Source organism: Coturnix japonica, chromosome 1 (assembly GCF_054131305.1).
Source record: "Coturnix japonica strain WE chromosome 1, WE-NBRP24, whole genome shotgun sequence".
Classification (NCBI taxonomy): domain Eukaryota; kingdom Metazoa; phylum Chordata; class Aves; order Galliformes; family Phasianidae; genus Coturnix; species Coturnix japonica.
The window spans coordinates 93,366,500-93,389,327 of record NC_140663.1 but is presented as its reverse complement, the minus strand read 5'-3'; the positions used below and the strand labels follow the sequence as shown (position 1 = coordinate 93,389,327).

The following is a 22,828-nucleotide window of genomic DNA, read 5'->3' as shown; positions in this document are numbered from 1 at the left end:
ACTGACTGAGCTATGAAATGGAACACGTTCAATGAATATACATCTGTCTTTTTCATGATCGTGTTTCCAAGTTGTAAATTCTTCTGTGTATGCATTTCTGTAGAATGAGATGTCTCCTGCTGTGTGCATTTATGCTCATTCTTATTTCCCCTTCTGTATTTCCCTTGTATATAGGAAGAAGAGACATTATCTGTATAGATATGTATGCCAAAGGAGAGTAGACAGACATGTACTATTTTTACCCTTATGTTTGGAGACTCAGGGGGCTGTGGGGCTGTTGCATGAGGTAAGGCTGGTGCTGTCCCATTATATGAGACACAGACTGTTCCAGCTGGCTCCATGGGTCAGACTGGGGCTGGGCCCAGCAGCCATCCTGGGGTGCCTGGGGAAAGCCTGGAGAGGGAAGGGCAGAAACTACTGCACTGAGAAAGGAGGGGGAGGGATGAAAAGAGTGAAGAACAACAAATGGAACACCATGATCAGAGAGAAACAGGAGGAGAAGAGAACCAGGGTGAATGGAGGACATGTACCAGGGTAGGTGAATAAACCTGAATAATCCCTGTAGGAGCTGTGGGCTGTGAGGAGCCTATGCTGAATCAATGAGTGTGAGGAGGAAGAAGAAGCAAAGAAACCATCACTAACTTATTGTAACTCTGTCTTCCATGATACCTACCTACACCACTCCAGGACAGAGTAGAGGAGTCTGGAGTAAAGGACTAAAGGTAAACTAAGGAAAGGGGGAGGAAAGATGCTGTTTTTATATGATTTCCTTCTTCATATCTACTTGAATATTTTAATTGGCAATTAAAATTAGTTTTAATTAATTAATTAATTAGAATTAATTTTCCTCAACTTAAGTCAGTTTTGTCTGCGACAGTAATTGACACAAAATCTGCCTCACCTTGCTAGGCAGAGAGAAACTTGATGTGATTCAACAAGGGCAAGTGCAAAGTACTACATGTAGGGAGATGCTGGAGAGGAGCTCTGCAGAGGACCTGGATGTTCTGGTGGGCAACAGGTTGGTCATGAGCCAGCAGTGTGCCCTCATGTCCCAAAAGGTGAATGGTACTCAGGGGTGCATTAAAAAGAACATGGCCAGCAGGTTGAAGGAAGTAATCCTCCTCCCCTACTCCTCTACTCTGCCATGGTTAGGCCACGTCTAGAGTATTTTGTCCAGTTCTAGGCTCCTCAGTTAAAGAAAAACAGGGAACTTCTAGCAAGAATCCAGCAAAAGGCTGCAAAGGTGGTTAGAATCATAGAATCACCAAAGTTGGAAAAGACCTCCAGAATCATCTAGTCCAACAGTCCACCAACCAACAGTACTCCCCAATTAAAACATGCCCCTCAGTACCACATCTAAATGTTTCTAATAATGTTTCATCTAAATGTCACCTCCAGGGATGGTGATTCAACCACCTCTCTGGGAAGCCTGCTCCAGTCTCTGACTGCTCTATTGGAGGAGAAATTTTTCCTAATATCCAACTTAAACCTCCCCTGGTGCATTTTTAGGCTTTTTCCTCTCATCCTGTCTCTAGTTATGTAGGAGAAGCAGCCAACCTCCACCTCCCCACAGACTCCTTTCAGGTAGTTATGGAGAGCAGTAAGGTCTCCTCTAAGCTTCCTCTTCTCCAGACCAAATAATCCCAGTTCCCTCAGACACTCTTCAGACTGTGCTCCAGACTCTTCACAGCTTCTCCAGACACACTCCAGGGACTCAATGCCTTTTTTGTAGTGAGGGGCCTAAAATTGAATGCAGTACTCAAGGTACAGTCTAACCAGAGCTGAGTACAGGGGGATTATCAGCTCCCTGGTCTATTTCTGACACAAGCCAGGATGCCATTGGCCTTCTTGTCTACCTGGGCACCTGCTGGTTCACATTCAGCTATCAGGCTACCGTCACCCCCAAGCCCATTTCCTCTACACAGTCTTCCAGTCATTCTGACCCAAGCCTGTAACATTGTCTGGGGCTCTTGTGGCCAAAGTGCAGACCTGGCACTCAGTCCTGCACTTGGTTGAACTTCATCACATTGGCCTCAGCCCAGCTATTCAGCCTGTCCAGATTCCACTGTAGGGCATTCCTATGCTCAGGCAGGGTGACATTTCCTCCCAGCTTTGTGCCATCTGCAACTGAGGCTATACTTAAACTCCTTGTCTAGGTCATCAGTAAAGATACTACATAGAACAGACCCCAGAACCAACTTCTGGGGAGCACCACTCATGACCAGTCATCAGCTGCATTTAACTCCACTTACCACTACTCTCTAGACCCAGCTGTCCAGCCAGTTTTTTACTCAGCAAAGAGTGTATCTGTCTGAGCCACAGGCTGCCAGCTTCTCCAGTAGAAGGAAAATATGGAATGCTTCACAAATTTGCATGTCATCCTTGTGCAGGGGACACTCTAATCTTCCCTGTATTGTTCCAGTTTTACTGTATGTGCTGCCAAAGCAAACAGTCTGGAGCATCTCACTTAAGAGGAAAGACTGTGGGACTGTTCCATCTGAAGAGGAAACATCTGAGAGGTGATCTCATAGCTTCGTAAATATCTAAGGTGCGGAAGTCAAGTTTATGGGTTGGACTCTTTTCTGCGGTATGCAGCTATAGAACAAGGGGCAGAGGTAAGAAACTGGAACACAGGAAGTTCCATACTATCACAAGATAAACATCTTTTCTGTGAGATTGACAGTACTTTGGAGTAGGCTGCCCAGAGAGATTGTGGAGTGTCCTTCTCTGGAGTTATTCAAGACTGATCTGTATGCCTACATGTGCAATCTGCTGTAGGAAACCTACTTAAGCAGGTGAGTTGGATTCTGTTCTCTAGAGATCCCTTCCAACTTATAGAATTCTGTGATTCTGTGACCCATGAGCATCCTCATTCCTGTTTTTCTGACTTTCTGCTTGTCATTCAGCTAAGCCCTTCAAAGCATCTTTAACTTTGTAACTAAAGCAGTCTGAATGACATAGTGGGTTTTAATTCAGACACTGAAGCATGCCAGAAACTATACAACATGTTATAATTTCCATAATTAAACTTAAATTGCTTTCACAAGTATTCTTAGAAATATTCTTATGTCAAGTAACCTACTGTAGAGAAAAAAGGCCTAATTATGTGATCTGTGGATCGTAATAATTTGGCCTCATGCATGCAGAATGTTCTGCCGACATGAAACTGATAACAAGGTTTTTAGTTTGATATACAGTAATAAATATTAATGTTTATTCTAAACATTTAGATATTATTTTCTCTGTAATCATGCTTGATTTCTGTATTTTTCTTAATATTTTCTTGTAAAAAAATGCTTTTTATGAAACCCTACATATATCACAGAATCACAGAATGACCCGGATTGGAAGGGACCTCAAGGATCATGTAGTTCCAACCCCCCTGCCTGGCAGGGCCACCAAACATACACCTTTTCTAGATCAGGTTGCCCAAGGCCCCGTCCAACCTGGTCTTGAACACCTCCAAGGATGGGGCATCCACAACCTCCCTGGGCAGCCTGTTCCAGGGCCTAACCACTCTCCTAGTGAAGAAATATATATATATATATATATATATATATATATATATATATATATATATATATAAAAGTGAACTTCATGTGCATCACTTTGAAGTCCAGTTACAATTGACTTTACTAAAATAAACAAAATTATTACAGTTTTTTGCATGTAATAAATAATTTCTCCAGTTTCTCTTTTGGAGAATAAATTTTTCCTAATATCCAACCTGGACAAATATTACTTCTGTGAGACTCATCACGGACTGCAGTACTATATACTTTTCCAAATGAAGCTCTCTCTTGCCTTTCAGCTGACTCTCCAAATTTATTGCTGAGCACATTACTATATGATATGGGATATCCCATTGGTCAGTTTGCAATAGTGATTCTGCCAGCTCCTTTTGTATCTCTAGTCCCAAGCCAGCTTGAGAAGATGAAAAAGCCCTGATTTAGTAACCACTGCTCAGCAACAACTAAAAAACATCGGTGTCATATCAACATTGCTTTTTTCTTGTAAATCCAAAACATGGCATCATACCAGCCACTATGAACAAAATTATCTTAGTCAAAACCAGAACAATAACCATTCCCTTATTCCATACCATGTACAACATGCTCAGGCCCCACACTTTCCAATACATACCGATTAATTACCACCTTTCCTGTCTTTCAATACTAAAACACAGGTATCATTTTCTTTTTGGGGCATCCCTGTAAAACATCAGTTAAATTTAAAATTTTTCTATGACTGGGCTCCATCTGTCTTAGTAGTCCTTCTGGACAGGAAAGAGGATGTGTTATGATGGATTTTTGCAGTTCTGGTTCCATCACCATTGCACTTTGCTTGTTACCATCAGAATTCATTCTTTGTTCATCTGTGTGAATCTAACTGTAAGTCCATCAATATGACATATAGAAACCATGCTAATGATGATCTACAGCATTATATAGCAATTAACTTCATACAGTTCAAATAATTGTCTATTCTCGCCCAACATCAAATTGCCTTGAGGTACATATTGAACTTATCCACTCTTCTGCATTACTCACCAAGTGCATCCAAGTCCTTGAATAAAGCCAATCCCACTGATAGGCTTGCCTTTTTCTGTGTCTTTGCAAATTGTTGTGTAGGACTATATACATCAGCCTGTCATCTTTGACTCTTTCCCATGATCTCACAGGACCCCTCAGTGAACAAGGCATACTGCTTCAGATTCCCTGGTAGTTTATTATACAGTGGGAACTCTTCAGCATGCAACATTTCTTTGACTGGCAACATTCCAATATCTTTGCCTTCAGCCATTCCAGAATCACTACTGAGATTCCTGGATGACTGTGATTCCCTGCTCCAGCTTGTTTTGTGATCAGTGTGATCCACTTACCCCATATAGCATCAGCTCCATGATGTGTGCAGCGACCCTCTCTTTGACCATTCAGCCCAGCATTGGCAGCTGGGTGCCAAAAGGAGCTGTACTTCAGTAAACTTCTGAACTAGCTCAGACCCCTTAGTATGCTGCCAATCTCTTTTTCATTTGAAGTATAGTAGGCATCCTCTGTATCCTCTTCTTCAAAACCTCAAGTTTCTCCTGGGGCTTTCTGACAGAGACTCCAAGTGGGGCCAATTTATGGTGTGAAGAATAGCTTTTACTTTTATTCTGCTTGGACTGGCGCAAGCTACTTTTTCAAGGTGTAGACTAAAATATCTCCTTCAGAGTGAGAATGTAATATGTATTTCAATTGCTGATTTTTAAATTCTTCTTTTCAAAATTTTTAATGCACCTTTCCCCTTAAAAAAAAATAAAATAAAAAAGAAGGCATAATTCACTGAGCTAACTGAAAATGAAATAATTTTACTTTTGTAATACTTATTATTATTATTATTATTATTATTATTATTATTATTATTATTATCATTATTCTTTTAAAAGGGGATCATTCTATTATTAGTTTTACAAAAAGCCAACCAAGCAAGTGAATTATAGTGATCATCTTCTGAGGCCAATCCAGACCAACATGAAGAAACATGATAATGGTGTAAAGTCACATTTCTTATTTTTTCTCCTTTTTTACACATATGTGAGTTGAAATTAGTGGGGTATTTTTGTGAATATTCTGTGGGTATATTTTCAAAAAGAAAGAGTGCACTGACCACCTGCAGCAGCAACATTTTGTGACATTTGGAGACACTGCACTAGGAAAGCTTATTTCAGCTGGTCACTGACTCACAGAGGCCACATAATTGATTACTGTTAGCATGGTGCAACAGGGGAGGCCTTTGCTATAGTGACTGATGTCTTGTCACTAGAGCAGGGGGCCTGCCTGCTCATCTCTGACAGAACTACTCCTACTGCTATCTGCAAGCTGTATAGCGCACAGGCAATGGGCTCTGTCTGGCTGTAAACATCCGGGCCCTGGAAGATCTCCAATTCTGGAACAATGGGGCTGCATTCCTTGGCCTTTCTGTGTAGGAAGCTGGTTAATTCACTGCTTCAGATGACTATATAATAAAGTTTTATGTCCAAACTCTGGATAACAGGCTTAAACGTTGTCAGTAGCAACATCTAACATCTCCATCTCTATCTCTATCTCTATCTCTATCTCTATCTCTATCTCTATCTCTATCTCTATCTCTATCTCTATCTCTATCTATCTCTATCTCTATCTCTATCTCTATCTCTATCTATCTATCTATCTATCTATCTATCTATCTATCTATCTATCTATCTATCTCTATCTCTATCCATATCTATATCTATCATCTATCTATCTATCTATCTATCTATCTATCTATCTATCTATCTATATCATCTCTATCTCTATCTCTATCTCTATCTCTATCTCTATCTCTATCTCTATCTCTATCTCTATCTATATCTATATCTATATCTATATAATCTATATCTATATCTATATCATCATCTATCTATCATCTATCTATATAAGATTATAAAAATGTGTAGCTTTCTGATAGAACACCCATGCAAACTTTTTTTCAGTCTCACTGGAAATTGAGGAAGATCACTTACATTTGAAAAGGCTTAAGTAATACAGAGGAAGGAAAGAAAGACCATTACAAAAAGTAAGTATTTTGTAAAAGAACATACCAGTATGTTCATAGCCAATGCTATATCTATCTAAAGCAAGGGTGGAGGAGAAGACCCAGGAAAACACAGATCTGTTAGTTTATGCACAATCTTAGGGCAAGTTATGGAGAAGACAGTCCTGTGGGATGTCAAAAGGCAGTAAAAGCACAACGCTGTGGTCAGGTGTGGTCAGCAAGTGTTCATCAAAGTAAAGTTCTGCATAAGTAATTTAATCTCTTTCTACAATAAGGTCATACACTTTGTGGGTAAAGGGTAGACAGTGAATATAATCCTCCTGCATTTTAGAAAGGTCTTTGATAAACATATCTCACAGCATACTCCTGGACAAATTGTCCAATGAACATGTGATACAATTAGATTCATGCTAGGCTGTTGGCCAGTCACTGCCAGTGTTCCTCATTTCTCAGTTCCAGGGCCAATCCTGTTAAATATTTCTATCAGTAATCTGGATTCAGGATTGGAATAAATCCTCAGAAGATTTGCTAATCATGCTAGTCTATGAGATGCTGTTGGCTTCATGAAAGGATGAGAGGCTTTGCAGAGAGATATAGATAGGTTGGAGCACTTGGCACTTGACAGCATAGTGAAGTTCAGCAAAAGAAAGTGCTGGGTTCTGCACCTGAGATGGAGTAATACCAGATACAGACTGGGAGATGGGTGGCTGTAGAGTAGCTCAGCAGAAGGGATGTGTGAGTGCTGGTGGCAACAGGCTCCGTGTGCCTAGGCAGCCAAGAAGCAGACCACGTGTTGGAGTACATTAAAGACAGTGCAGTCAACTGATCAAAAGAGGTGATTTGCTTGTTGTTGATGCAATTTTACCTTGAATATGGTGTGCGGTTCAGGGTTCCACAATATAAAAATGATGTTATTTTAATGCTCATAGTGGGCAACAGAACTGGTAAAAGGAAGGTATATTCTATGAGGAAAGTTTGAAGACACTTGGTTTGTCATGCCTGAAGAAAAGGAGCCCAAGAGGTGACCTCACTGCTCTCTACAAATTCTTGAGGAGGAGAAGTGTACAGGAGAGTCTGGGCTCTTTTCCCTGGTACTGATAACAGGACATATTAAATTACTGCACCAGGGAAGGCTCAGAGAGGGCATTAGGTTGAATTACTTTATTTGAGGGTGCTCAGAAATTGGAACAGGCTTCCTAATGAGGTGGTTGATGCCTCATGCTTGTCAGAATTCAGTAAGCATTTGAATAATGCTCTTAATAATCTGTTTTAACTATTCATTAGCACTGAAGTGGTCAGGCAATTGAACTCAATATATATATATTTTTCTTTGCTGTTCTGTTCCATTCCATTCTACTGTAGTTTTCAACAGATCAGTGGAAATTCCTTTAAAATTATCAGAAAATCAAAAGTGAATATCTTTGGGAAAATGCACTGGTATATTAAATATAGTAAATGCTAAGTCATAGCAAATAATAGATATAAACCTCCCTGAAACCTCCCTGTAACAACACCCTAGAAAACCAAATGATGAGAAATGTTTATTTGAAATTATTAAATTAAAAGAATATGATAGTGTCCTGGGCAACCTGATCTAGTGGGTAGCAACCCTGCTCATGGCAAGGAGGTTGGAACTGGATGGCCTTTAAGTCCCTTCCACCTCAAGCCATTCTGTGCTTCTATGAAATTTTTAAAATACCAGAAATATAGGCTTCCTAGACTATTAAAACTGATACTGTCTTAGCAAAGTTAACAAACATCTACCAGTGATGCACTTTCCTTACATTTATAAATCCTGATATTATGTCTAAATTATTTATTAGATAAGTGAAGAGCTTAAATGAGAGAGCAGTTTTGAGAAAGTGGAATAATCAGTATTTCTTGCAAAATATAGACTAGTAGCTAAACCCCCAAGGTGAGATTTAGAACAGCCATATTTCCTACATTTAATTATCTCATAGCATATCTTCATTTTTAGGATTTACTAAGTCACATGTTTTAAAGAAAGTATTGATGCAGGCTACTGTCTGCAAATCTGTTCAAGAAGGCGTTTGTAACTTGTGCTGGGAATAAAAATTAAACCTACAAATAGTACTATAATGCTGATTCCTCTTAGGATCCAAACAGACAGTCAGTAGCTGCAGAGGCTGGCTCTTCTTCGTCCCTAATTGTGCTTCTAACAAGAGTCCAGCATATTTCCCCTACACAGTGTACCCATTAGGGAGCAGGTGTTCTTTGCAGCTAGATGTAGTGTAACTGGGGAACTGTCAGTATCACAGGAGAAAAAAAGAAAATAAAAAAAATAAATAGCAAGACTATCAACTGTTTCAGCTGTTTTGTGTTTTAATCAGAAAAAACAAAAGGCATTTTATTCCTTTGTTGGGGGTGAGAGGTTTTGTATGTCTGAGCAGTCTAACACATTTTTTTTTTTTTTTTGTAGGTTTTTTTGAGGGAGGGCTAGATTGAGCACAGCCTGTTCCCTTCATAGAAATGTCAGAAATGTCACTACTGCATTTGTCATTTTCTTACAGTGTGTCAGCTTCTGCAGGTAACTGCAATGCTCTGCTCTTCACAGAGGAGTGAGCACTACTGGAAGGGATAGTACAAGATGAAGATTGCTGTCCTCTCCCATTTCTTCTCAATTAATAACATTATGATTATTTTATGTTAGTGCATATATATTTATTAGCATTTTATTATAATGTGAAGTCTCTTAAATGTAGCAGAAGGACAGCATCTTGTACCTCAGGAACTGAAAGACGAAAGACATAACAATTACATGAAAACAATACAGTGCAAGAGTGAGACTCATAAACGGGAAAGTGGGGAGTGCCAAACAATTATGTGTTCCAGAAGAGTAAAGATTCTTCACCATATGATTTTGTGGCACGGCAAAGAAGTCTGAGTCTTTTTGGTTTACTACCCCTGTAAAATGCAAAGTAAGTTCAAACCAATAGGATATGTAGTACAAAAGTTTAGTATATTTAGTAGTGAAATAACTACTAAATCTTGTTTGTTTGTTTGTTTGTTTATTTTTTTTTTTCTATGGCAATACAGGCTATTAATATGTGGCCTACTACTCTGGTTGAAAAATCTAATTAGCTGTCAAAACATATTAAGAAAAAAAAAAAAGGCTCCTCAACTGAGATTTAGGAAACTCAACAGATATCTGCATAGAGAAGACAAAAGCAACAAAGTCCTGTTTAAGCATTTAGGAAGGGATAAACTATAATATAGTTTATTTGTTTGTATGTATATTTGTTTGACTTCTCTGAATATCTGCAGTTCATTCCATGTGAACTTTAGAATAAATTTAAAGCACTTAAGTTCCCCAGGAGCATGGCGCCCATATAGGCAACTATCATTGTAATTTCATTTTTGGATGAAATTGATAATAAATAATCTCTGAGGTTGGGTTTAATTCTTCAAAGGAAAGGTTTACTATTCCTTTCAAGCTGTAAGCAACTAGGTCTTCACCTGAACCACTTATCAAACTAATGGTCTGCTTTAAGTTATTTTGCCTCTCTACAGCCCATGGTAATAAGGACTTTTCTGTTTTATCAGGACATTTATTTTAACCACTGAAAAATAAAAAATGTGTTATTTACTCTCCAATGTTTCTTTTTCTCTTCAAGGCAAGATTCACACTGACTTGGAGGACAGCTTTAGTGCAAGTTGACCCAAACTACTATTTCTGCTTCATACCACAAAAGAAATGACTAAGAACAGTTTGAAAATAAAACAAAACAAAACAAAACATATCAACTGGGATTTGGAGAAATGAAACTTAGGTGTTTGTTATTCACATTATGCTTAAAAAAAATAAATAAGAGAAAAAAAGATCTGATACCTGCAACATGTGTTAGATGGATTTACCTTTCACAGAACTGTAGTGCTCATAATGGTATTATGAAGTGGTTGTAGAGGATATGGCTCAAAAACACCTTGCTTATAAAGCAGTGACCCTGGATTCTTCAAATCAGACTTAAAATTACTCATATCAATCAACAAAAAAACTACAGTGAGATTTTTTTTTCTTAAATTTTTTGGGAACCTATGTTCATTCTAGTTGTACTCATGAAATGGGAATTGGCAGTATAAATTATTGTAGTAAACATTAAAAACTTATAAAACAGTCCTTTGTACTAACAATATATGTGAGTTTAGAAATGTTATCAGTCTGTTTCAAGTACACACTGTCATATTCTGTTAACTGGGATACTTGTTAGAAAGAATATAGCATAAAACCTTCCTTCTAAAATCTGGATTCAAATAAGTAACAGTTTTGGAGTGACTGTAATTTGAAAAATACTTAGTGTTTCTGTTTAATGCTCTTTTAACTACATGTTTTCCAATTGCACTTCTTTAATGGTTCTTGATTGCTTTGTTAAAAGCAATATATTTTATTTTTTCCAGTTAAATATTCTCCTTTAAATAAAATAATTGATCAAATAAATCAACATAAAAATGTTCCTTTGTCAAGAATACACAAATTTCTCATATAATTTGGTCAGAGGTGAACAAAACTTGGTCAGGTGGTGGTTATTACCTTCAGACGAGTGCACAGCAAAGCTGAGGAACAAAAATTAGGTTTTAATGAAAAAGAAGTAATTCCACAAGAAGATTTCAGTCTTTATACATTCAAATTCTATTCTAGTGATAAATCTTCTTTTATATCAAAATATATGCAGAACATTCAAAAATGAAATCTGTAGTCCACAAAATAATTGATGCTAGAAGTTGTCAGAGAAGAGGTGACTGACCTCCTCTGTGCTTAGCAACATCCCTTAGCAACAACAGATTATTAGCACATATCACTAAATAGGAGAGAATCGTAGGCAACAAAATGATAATCATTTTAGCACTGAATGAGAGGTGCATGATCCTTAAAGACTTTTCCTTCTTTTTTCTTTCATTTTTATGTTTTTATCGAGTCATAATTCATCTAGAGTAGTCATAGTCAGTGTTTGTTTTGTTTTGTTTTGTTTTCTTAATATGTAGGGTTTTTTTTTTGTTGTTTTTGTGGTTTTTTTTTGTTTTTTTTTTAAATGCATATTTTTGGTTGTGGTTCCTTGTGTTTACACATATATCAATAAATAATATCTAAACTGTTCTGTGGGTTTTTAAATTTTTTTTTTATTTTTTTTGCAACCATGTCCTCTGTGGCACTCTACAATCATTACCTCATTTATGGGATTAAGTCATACTGATTTCATTTCAGACTCTAGAATGTCTGAATAAAAAACAATCAAAATAAAAATGATATGCTTCATTTTTTATCTGTTCTTGAAAATTTTATGTTAAACATCTACATACATGCAGGAGTTGCAGAACTTGTAACAGTTTCCTGCAATAAAAAAAAAAAGGAAGTGTTTGCAGTTGTGAAAAGAAAACCTGGTTTTAATGCAACTTGAAGACATCATGGAATTCGTTTTGCTCATAGTTTACCAGGTAAAAACAGCAGTCAAAAAATATTGTAGAGGATTTTCCTGAGTGGCCTTGAACTGATAATTTGGAATAGAGCTGAGTGCAAGTAGGGCTGTGTCACTCAGCCTCAGCAAGGGCAGATGCATCAGGGTCCATGATTGGCTATAATGTACTCAGTCCAGAGAGAGGCTAACAGCCAACCTTGAAAGTGTTCACTCTGCTCCCCACTGCACAGCCTAACAGAATTTCTCTTTTATCATATATAGATTTTCTGAAGAGTAGGGTCACTCTTTAACTATTTTGGAAAAAATTGAATCTATCCACCATCTGCCTTTTGCTTTGTTTCTGTAATAAAATTTATTTTTTTAAATCAAGTATGGTGAATTCACTGCTAGTTGCTTTCCAATTTGAAGAAAAATCCTCTGCTTTGAAAATGTGTATCAGTAAATACTAATTCTTCTGCTTAATCCCCAGCGCTATTTTTCTGCATGCTTATTACAGGAAATGGACACACAAAGATTACCAGTATACTATTCAGTGTGCTAAAATAATTTAAAAATCTCCATTTTTTGGAGAAATTAGAGAAATTAAATGATCTACTATGTTTCTCTAATACATACAAAAGAATTCTTTATTACTTTCCATAACTACATTTTATTTTCAGGAACTGTATTAAATATCAATTAATATCAAACAATGGAACAAGTACTAGAAAGGTTTGTCTGCCAAAGAACAGTCTGTTGTTTACAAACGTTCTGTAGTAGTTATTATATTATTTAAATGGCAGTGTTATCATCCAATAATACAAGAACATGAGAGTTTCCCAGGACCTGACTGGGACAGAAAGTTGGCTGCCCTCTAGAGGTCAGGTTATGAATGCTGTTGCTTGACTGAAATAAGACCTTTCCATTCTAAGAACCAAGGACTAATGTTCAGCTCATTAACTTCTTCATCTAAATTAGACTTCCCAGTTTCACTTTGTGGACACTGAGGTTTTCTATCACCAGTCAGAGATGTTTGATAGCCATAGCAAATGACTGCACAGACCTTGTAGAATAATATTTCAATATCACCATTCTGCTCTTCATCTGGAACAAAGTAGATAGAGGTTAAATAAAACAAAAGAGAATGGAAAAAAGAAAGCAAGAAAAAAGCTACCTATATCACTGCTTGAACTTTTTCATACCTTGTGAGAAATTTGGTGGTTTCAGATGGGATTTTCTCAATACCTCAGTGAACAGGACTTTTCCGTGAAGTCTTCCCTCACTCTCTCTTTTGCACAATCTGTGTCCTACTTGCTGTTATGTAAATCCATATGCCATACTGCATGCATAAGAGAGTAGAAATATGCTGTACATAGAACTTTAAATTAAATTTGAGCATTTGCCATTATTATTGGCACAGGTAAGATAATTTTTAAATGATATTAATTATGTGTTAATGTGATACTCATTTTCATTTTGAGAGTTCAACTCAGAAAGAAGAAAAACAGTAGATAACTACTTGTGTGGTCCAGGATTCAGAAAGGAATGTAGCCACACTGTATACTTTATATCAGGTGGTCTGAATTACATAACATTTTTTTACCCTCCCATCACTCTTGTCATTGATAATAAAGACAAGTTTATTGTTGTTGTTGTTTTGTTTTCTCTTTATGATACTTAAACAGAGAACTTGAGAAGAGCCAAGATGGAGTACACTAAAAAGGCTCACAAAGGCACTGTCCTTGTAATATATATTTAAATTTCCTTTCTTTGAAACAAAAGTGTGCCCTTGCTTCAAAGAACGCTAATGGTGTCCTGAGCTCTATTAGGAGAAATGTTGTCAACAGGTTGAAGGAGGTGATCCTTCTCCTCTACTCAGCACTGACAAATCCACACTTGGAGCATTGCGTCCGGCTCTGGGGACTGCAGTGCAAAGGTGACATGGAGCTACTGGAGAGTCCAGGGAATGGCCAGAAAAATGATGAATGGCCTGTATTGTCTCTCCTATAAGGAGAGCCTAAGGGACCTGGCTGGGACTAAGCTCAACGGAGAGAAGGCTTAGTGAGGATCTTATTAATGGTATACATACTTGATGGGAGAAGGTGCAAAGATGTAGCCAGGCTCCTTCCATTTATGCCCAGTGCCAGGAAAAGAGGCAATAAGCATAAACTGGAACACTAGGGATTCCATCTGAATGTTCAGAAGCATTTATTTACTGTGTGGGTGACTGAGCACTGGCACAAATAAGTTTCCCATAGAAATGGTGATCTCTATCTTTGAAAATACTGAAAAACCTGAACACGGACCTGGGCAAGCAACTCTAGATAGCTTTGCTTCAGCAGGAAGTTGAACCAGATGAATGCTAGAGGACACTTTCAACCTCAGCAATTCTGACTCTGTGATTCTGCAAAACTACAAATAACATAATTAACTGCCAGATACAGAGGCAAATCAGATCTTATTTCATATTGTTTGCAAGGTCTTTGATTTTTGCTTTACTTTTCTGAAGTGTTACATATGGCTGTTTTGAGCTTCGGTCTGTGACATCAGTGGAGACTGTTAAAGAGTCTTTAATGTTCTGAAATTACCTGTTCCTCCAGAAAAACTGAACATAAATCTTTCCTAGAATGAGATAAATCATTTTACACAGAGTCAGTATATTTTGAAGACAGGAAATTGTATTAAAATGATACTTGCTGTAGCTTAGCTGCTGACATTTTGTAATTAACAGCTTGCTATTTAATGAGTGTGTTTCAATGCATTTTATTAGTGAATTACTGATGAGTAAACATATGAATGGTTTATTGCTTCATGGATAACACACAATTTATGCATTGTTAACTTGATAAAATGTCTCCAAGGTACTGATACTGGAATTCTGTGCATATCTGATTCAGACCACAATGACTGAAGTTGTACTGCATAAAATGATCTTAGATGGTTAGAGACTCTCAGCACTGTGAATGGTGCTTGAAAGCAGAAAGGATATATGTATGAAGAAGTGAATGGCATGCTGGGTTGTTGCCAGGAGATCAGCCCTGGGAGAACAGGCAAGAGTCGTTTATTACTTATTTACCTTTCTTTCATGTAATGTCTACATCTGCCACAAAATATGGCTAATAGATAGCAATGATCGAGTCCCTTGTAATGTTTGTCTCAGCCTTGTAACCACTGAAAAAGTGGCCATCTCTAATGATGGGAACCTGGGAAAGATCAGCATCCTGAAATGACAGTTGAACTGCAGTTTTTATTGCCTTCAGTTCCAATAAAAACCACTACTGCTTAGCTGTAGAAAATGTACCAAAATATAGGTCTGCACCCGCACCTTTCTGGTGAAGCTTATTCTTGAAACTTCTAGTAATTAAGAAGTATTTTGTCTAATTAATGAGATATTATCTTCCTGTAAGAATTAAGTATTTTATGCAGCTTCTTAGATTAGTGACTCACTTTAATTTAATTTAATTTAATTTTATTTATTTATTTATTTATTTATTTTTATGTAAGAAAACTTAAAATAGGCAAGTTAAATAGATCACAGGCATGACTTGGGTTTAATAAAAACATCGTAGGTACACTCAACATTCTTTCCTGAGATACAAAGAAGAATCAGCTTAATTTTATGGTTATGAGAATGTGACTAGTTAAGTGTTCAGCATTCACAGTAAGCTAAAAGCATGTTTTTATTAGAGATGTTAGGTATAATTTGGGTCAGTGAAAAGCTGACATACATGTTGCTCCTAGCAGTTCCAGGGGCAGTCTTGCTTACTTCAACAAAGTTCAGTAAAGGATTTAATCATGTTTCACTTCAAGGACCTTGGTTTTCTCATTGCCTTCAACAGGTTTTCAGCTATACTGAAACAGACGTAAGCGTTCTAACAGGAATTTAAGTTTGCTTAAAATCTGTAAAATTAATCCAGTTTCCTCATTCTACACAAAATGCAGGATTAACGCATAGTGCGTCTGTTCTGATATAAAGTCTAAAGTGTATTTGGTTGCTATTAAAGTTATGCTATATTCATTGGTTTTTTTTTTTTGTTTTTTTTTTGTTTGTTTGTTTGTTTGTTTTTTCTTGTATGGCTAGCAAATAGATGAGCTTGTAATGAAAATACTTTCAGTAGCTTCCTTGGAGCTCAAGTTTATTCAGAGACATTAAAACACTCCACTTTAAAAAAATCAATTGAATTACATGAAGTACCATATAATCATTTTGCTTAGCATCTAGATGTATTTAGACTAGTAATCTCCAGCTGAGATATCTTCAGTCATCCACAGACTATACTAGAGCCAGTAGTCCAAAGATTTGGGAATTAGTCCATTAGTTCAAAGGTTTGTTAGTCTGTACTTTCTAAATCTCCCGAAACAGTGTTCATGTTCAGTGTGATAGTGATTAAAATCCAATGAGAAGAAACATCCTAGACACAAAGCTTCCAGGCTTCCATGATCTTGCAAGGCAGCCATCTTGATGTGCTGCTTATTCACATGCCTAGTAAGCTGAGTTAACTTGGGAAAAGACATAAATTATATCTTGGATTTGTCTGCCTTGCCAAATACTGAGGTAGAGGAGATTATATTTTTGAAAATAATTGGCTTCGCATTTTCATCCTGCTTACCATAGTTCTTTGTTTAAAGCAGATAGAAATAACCTCATTAGATCAGTCTTGATATTCTGATTTTTTTTTTAACCTTAGCTCTTATTTAATTCTGAGTTTAATTTAAATAAATCCTTCAGTATTTTCTGTAGTCAGATTGGACCTCCAGTCCCACTTCGTAATTTATAACCTTCACTTCCATAAACTCCTTGGTTTGGTCCAGGGTTTATGTTAAAACAGAGAGGATATTACCACGTCACACTGTGCAATCCTTTTTGTATTATCTCTTTACAGGAGCAAATACCTGTGTGAATAGTTATGCAGAAACATGTTTTTGAGGCAAGTGCATGTTACCCCTGAGCATTATGTTTAAACTACTATAAAGACATTTCCCACTCCTGTTCTCACTGAATTTGAATGGAAGTTGTGAAAGTGTATGGCTACTTTTATTCTTTGTCATTGTTGCTACAAAATAATTTTAAGGGACTTTCCACAGTTCTCAAAACATGCAAAATACTGAAACAGTAGTAAATATAAATTAGCCATCTAGAAAAATGTAGCCTTTAATGGAGAACTATGACAGGAGGCGGACAATAAGAGGAAAGACAATTGAATTAACTGTATCCATCACATCTCTTTAGCTCCAAGAATATCACTAAGAGATACAGTTCTTGTCAATCACACCTTTGTCTCAATTTGACTAAAACTTTTCACCTACATTAGAAATCCATTAGACAGGCTGCTTTTATGACAGTTTTATTACTCCATGAAGGGGGAATTCTGCTCCCCACCCCCCCACTCCTCCCACACTGTTTTTATCAAATTCTTCTTAGATTCCATTTCCACGTGTTTTTGTTGTTGTTGTTTGTTTTTTACATGGCAGCCTGAGACCATCGCGTTGCCTGCGTGCAGTGATTAAAGGAACCTCAAATAAGAGCAAGCAAAATAGATGGAGACTATGAATAATTCATGTCATTTCTTCAATTTTCTCATCAGACACCTGTAAGGCCAGACTACTGATGGTAGGAAATGTTTTTGGCTATGGGGGTATGCTTTCTATATGTTTTCTTCAATGAATAAAAAATTAGCAATACGCGTAGGAAGAATGAATCATAGAACCACAGAATCACAGAATAGCCTGGGTTGGAAGGAACCTCAAGGATCATCACCCTCCAACCTCCCTGCCACAGGCAGGGCTGCCAACCTCTATATTTAATACTGGACCAGGCTGCCCAGAGCCCCATCCAACCTGGCCCTGAACACCTCCAGGGACAGGGCATCCACAACATCTCAATCAATGGGCAGAATTTTTACAGCACCTCATCACTTTCACAGTAAAGAACTTTCCCCTGACATCCAACCACAATCTTCACTCCTTCAACTTAAAACCATTTCTCCTCGTCCTGCTGTTATCTACCCTTTCAGAGGGTTGACTCCTCTCCTGTTTAGAGTTTCCCTTTAGGTACTGAAAGGCTGCAATGAGGTCACCCCACAGCCTTCTCTTCTTCAGGCTGAACAAGCCCAGCTCCCTCAGCCTGTCTTTGCAGGGGAGGTGCTCCAGCCATCTGGTCATCTTTGTGGCCCTCCTCTGGATCCTCTCCAACAGCTCCCTGTTTTTCTTGTACCGGTGGCCCCAGATCTGGACACAGTACTTCAGCTGGGGCCTCACGAGGGCAGAGTAGACAGGAACAGTCACCTCCCTGCCTCTTCTGACCACCCCCCTTCTGATGAAGCCCAGGATACCATTTGCTTTCTCTTTCTGAGCTGCAAGAGCGCACTGATGGCTCATGTTAAGATTTTCATTCACAAGGACCCCGAGGTCCTTCTCTGGAGGGCTATGATTCTATGATTTTATGATTCTGTGATTCTATGAATGAGTACTATTGAGTAATTACTAGAATACTAATATTAAATGTGTGGCAATAACTCTGAAATTAATAAGTAATTTGTCATAAAAGTTTTAGAGACACAGAAGGCATCATGAACATGCAAAAGATCTGCTAATGCTGTCTTAGCTTGTGTTGTTAAATAAGTTAGCACATGTCCATATTCCAGTGCCTACTGCCTGTCTATATAGTGGACACCCAGAGTAGAGCAGTGGAAGGGATTATGATAGCTCACACCTAGTGGTGTGCAAAGGTGTTTATAGTGATTATAAACTGGAGATGTCTTATCTGTTTATATATGGATTGACCAGATTGCTCAGACTGACTCAGTAATTTCTGTGATGCACTTTTATTGTCCTTTAGGGATGTGTCCCAGATGTTTGCTTGCCATTTATCAACTGATGTTTCACAGTGAATCTATAAGCCTTTCCCTCAAAAATATTTATCACTGATAATGAACCATGGCAGTTCAGTTATTTGTGAGACTAAAACAAAGGAAAGATAATCTATTCATCAAAAAAAAAAAAAAAGCATTAACAAACCAAAAATTATTCGTATCACCGTTTTAAAAGTTTCAGATTTTAAAAGTAGATCCAAGTAAAGGATATATCACTTGAAATGAACTTATTACATTGAATCTGCCATTTTCTAGCTTATAGTTTCTGAAAAGTCAGAACATGTTTCATAGTGACGTTATCGTTTGAAATTCACATATACTTTAAATAATATTTTAAATAATACTTATAAAGGAAAATTGAAAGATACTCAAGCTGGTTGTATGTTGTAGGCGTTAACCATGGAAGCACACGGCAACAGTTGTATCTACTTTGTACTTCACACTGTAATTGAGTTAAAACTGAAATACTGCTGTCCTTGGCCAACCACCTTCTTCCCTCTAGCACAGTAGAAGTAATATTTTTAATAATTTTTATTTCAGTGATTCCTGAGGACTCCTTTCTTTGACTTTAATTTTTTTACATATGTAGAATTTCTAGAGTAAATTACAGAAAAGTTACAGCATATGAATGATATGAAGAAAAGATGATTGACAATATTTCTATCAAAAATGGGAATTGTTATTTCCATCAAGCAAATTTGTATAAATTCTGCATAATAAAAATTGCATGTTCGTCTAAGTAACCAGTATGAACTCAGTGAAATATGATTTTTCTTTTATATATGGATAAATATTCCCTTGCTTTTCTTTCTGAATGTTTTTCTCTTCTACAGATGTTGTGCATCTACCTAATCACCCATTGCTTAATAAATGTGGATTTCATACTGTGATCTTCAGAACTTAAGCACCAATTGATAGGATCATTATAAGATGTCCCCATCCTTGAATGATGGAAAAACTCTTGAGACTTATTTTTGAAATTGTTAATGTGTATGTTGGCAAACTGAAAGAGAAAAGAAAAATATATTATAAATTTACTTATATTCAGGTCTTATTTTCTTATTGTTTCTCAGAAATACCAGAGAGGGAGAGTAAACTATCATGTTGCCTCTGGTTTGGAAAACATTATTATTTTTGTCCTGCTTGCAATATCAACAGAAATGCTTAAACGGTGTCAACAACAACAGTTGCTGCCAACATTACAAAACCATGACAAACGGCAAAATCTTTTTTTTTTTTTTTTTCCTCAGGAACTCTGGAAAATTCAGACTTCTTGTTTCTGATTGCTTGCTGTAGAACACACATAGCTTGGCTAATTTCAGTTGGCATTTTAGATTTTACATTTCAAATGAAGCTGAAGTTTCTCAAAGTTATGTGAAATGAATGTGATATTCAACATTTGAAACACAATAGCTTCACACTAACATGATTTGAAGTATGATCTATCACTAAAACAGTGTTTAACAGCACTATTAAAAATATAAAGCTGTTCTCACACGTGGAAAAAAGTTTTGTCCATTATAGGTCATTCAGTGGAAGATTTGTTTCCCCTTTTCAGAGGGTACTTGTAATTGTGCAGTTCCATAAATAATTTAGAAGTATATGAGCTTTGAAACGTGTGTGATTGTTTCTTACAACATGTCAAAACTTATTAAACAAGCTAAATTACATCAAGAAGATATATCCTCAGAACTGAGTTGCGGTTGATATTTATATGAAGAATAAGTCAGTATTGTGAGAACATCAACAAACTGGCCAATCATTAAATCATCAAATTCCTCATAAATATAACTAAACTTCATCTGCCTAGGGGTTTCTAAAATAATGTCTGTCTATTTCATTATAAATTCTAGCTCAGTAATGTTCCAGAAGTTAATTAATTTAATAGCCTGGGGCCTGTTACATATTTTAACAATGAAATTTAATTATTCTGTGATGTATGAATCTCAACCCTGGGGCCAATTGTAAAACTTCCTTTCAAGAAACCTATTCTTGTACAATAGTTAAAGACCTACCTCTTTTGTTCCTCTGCTTGGAATAAGAAAATGTATGCTATAGGCCCTCAGAATCAGGAAGCAGATTTAAATGACTGGTATTTAAAAATATGTACTGACTACTAGTTTATGTCCTATGAGGACTTTTAAACTTTGAAGAGTTTTGATAAGAAAATAGTTTTATGGAATCCAGTCCAACGTGTTCAGAGGAGGGCTACGAAACTGGTGAGGGGTCTGGAGCACAGGCCTTATGAGGAGCAGCTGAGAGAGCTAGGCTTGTTCAGCCTGGAGAAGAGGAGGCTCAGGGGAGACCTTATTGCTCTCTATAACTTCCTGAAGGGAGGTTGTAGTGAGCTGGGGGTTGGCCTCTTCTCTCGTGTAATCAGTGATAGAACTAGAGGGAATGGGTTTAAGCTGCGCCAGGGGAGATTCAGGCTGGACATTAGGAAGTATTACTTCTCGGAAAGGGTAGTCAGACATTGGAATGCATTGCCCAGGGAGGTGGTGGAGTCACCGACCATGGGAGTGTTCAAGAAATGTTTGGATGTTGTGTTGAGGAATATGATTTAGCTGGGAAGTATTGGTAATGGTTGGACTAGATGATCTTCTAGGTCTTTTCCAACCTTGATAATTCGGTGATTCTGTGATTCTGTTACTATTTATATATTATGCACCTTTACAGCCCACATCATCTTTAAAGGAGTGGAATATAATTAGAATCTTCCAGAATCAGAACTTTAAAATTTTTTTTCAATGAAATTTTGGAAAGGGTAACCTTTGGATTAATGTCAATCAGCTGATAAATTGATAAATGTGCTGATAAGACTGTAAGAGTCAGGTCAGTTAAATTAAAAATCCACCGATTTGCAGTAGAGGTTAAAGTATTACATTATTAAATTAGTTAGCAAAATGTAGGATGAAAAAGCCTACTAACACTTGTTGCTTCTATGTTTCTCCAGAGCTTTTCTAAATAACACTTTCTAGATAAAATGGTAGCATAGAGTTACTGCCAACAATTCAAGCATCATGTCTGTCTTCTCCTACCAATTTCATTTTAATTTCAAGCTTTTATCTGTGGCCTGCCGTTTCATATCAGTAACATCCCACTGATAAGCAGTTAGTGTTTAGTGATAGAAGCATAGCAGATAATTGTTAAATGACAGCAACAAAAGTCAGACACAAGCATATGCTTACTACTTAAATTATTAATGTCTTTTTCACACTAACTTTTTTTTCTCTGAAAAGGATCACAGATTGTAGCACTGAATATAGTTTTCAATGCCCTATCTCTAATATGATGCCACGTATTAACATCCCATTTTGTTCCTGACATATGTTTCTTGTTTTTGTTGGGAATTCTCATGAGAAGAAAATGACTGGGTATAAGAAAAATATTTTTTCCTCAGGTAGCAGTTGAGACCAGAAAAAGTGTTTTTTAATGTTCTAATCCTAGAAATACATTTCTGTAACAGTTTTTGCAGACTCATTAACTGCATAACATTAGTGTGACTTCAGTTGCAGTATGGACAGACATAGAAGAACAGCTTTCAACATAAATGACAAAGTTTTATTTTGATTAGTTATAGAAAAGGAGAAAATAAGTCTGCAAGAATCAATGCACTTTAGGCACCATAATTGTTTCAGTGAATCACATCTTGTGAGTTTAGGGACAAAGTTAAAAGCAGTTTCCTTGCTGTTTTTTTTGTTTTGGTATTTGTGGTTGTTTACTTTTTTGTTTCCAAATCAGTTTGGTGAGAAAAAAGTTCTTGCTTCCACCAATCACAAAAACAAACAAACAAACAAACAAATGGAAAAAAAATAAAACAAAACCAAGATTAACCAACTGACTGCATTTAAGGAGATTAAAACCCACAAATTTTCATTATATAAGCAATATTATTTCTAACAGATCTGTTTAGCAATTCTTGTGAAATATTCTTATCAATAGAAAAATCATCAATAGCATTGTTTCTACAGAATTCTAATTAGTCCA

At 36.8% G+C, this 22,828-nt stretch overlaps 1 non-coding gene across 1 annotated transcript; it reads right to left on the bottom strand.

Annotated features, from left to right (window-relative positions):
• Window positions 1-2,345: 2,345 nt before the first annotated feature.
• Window positions 2,346-2,448, bottom strand: LOC116652800 (U6 spliceosomal RNA). Its single transcript, XR_004306020.2, has one exon. It is a non-coding gene; the product is annotated as a U6 spliceosomal RNA (small nuclear RNA).
• Between the last annotated feature and the right edge of the window lie 20,380 nt (window positions 2,449-22,828).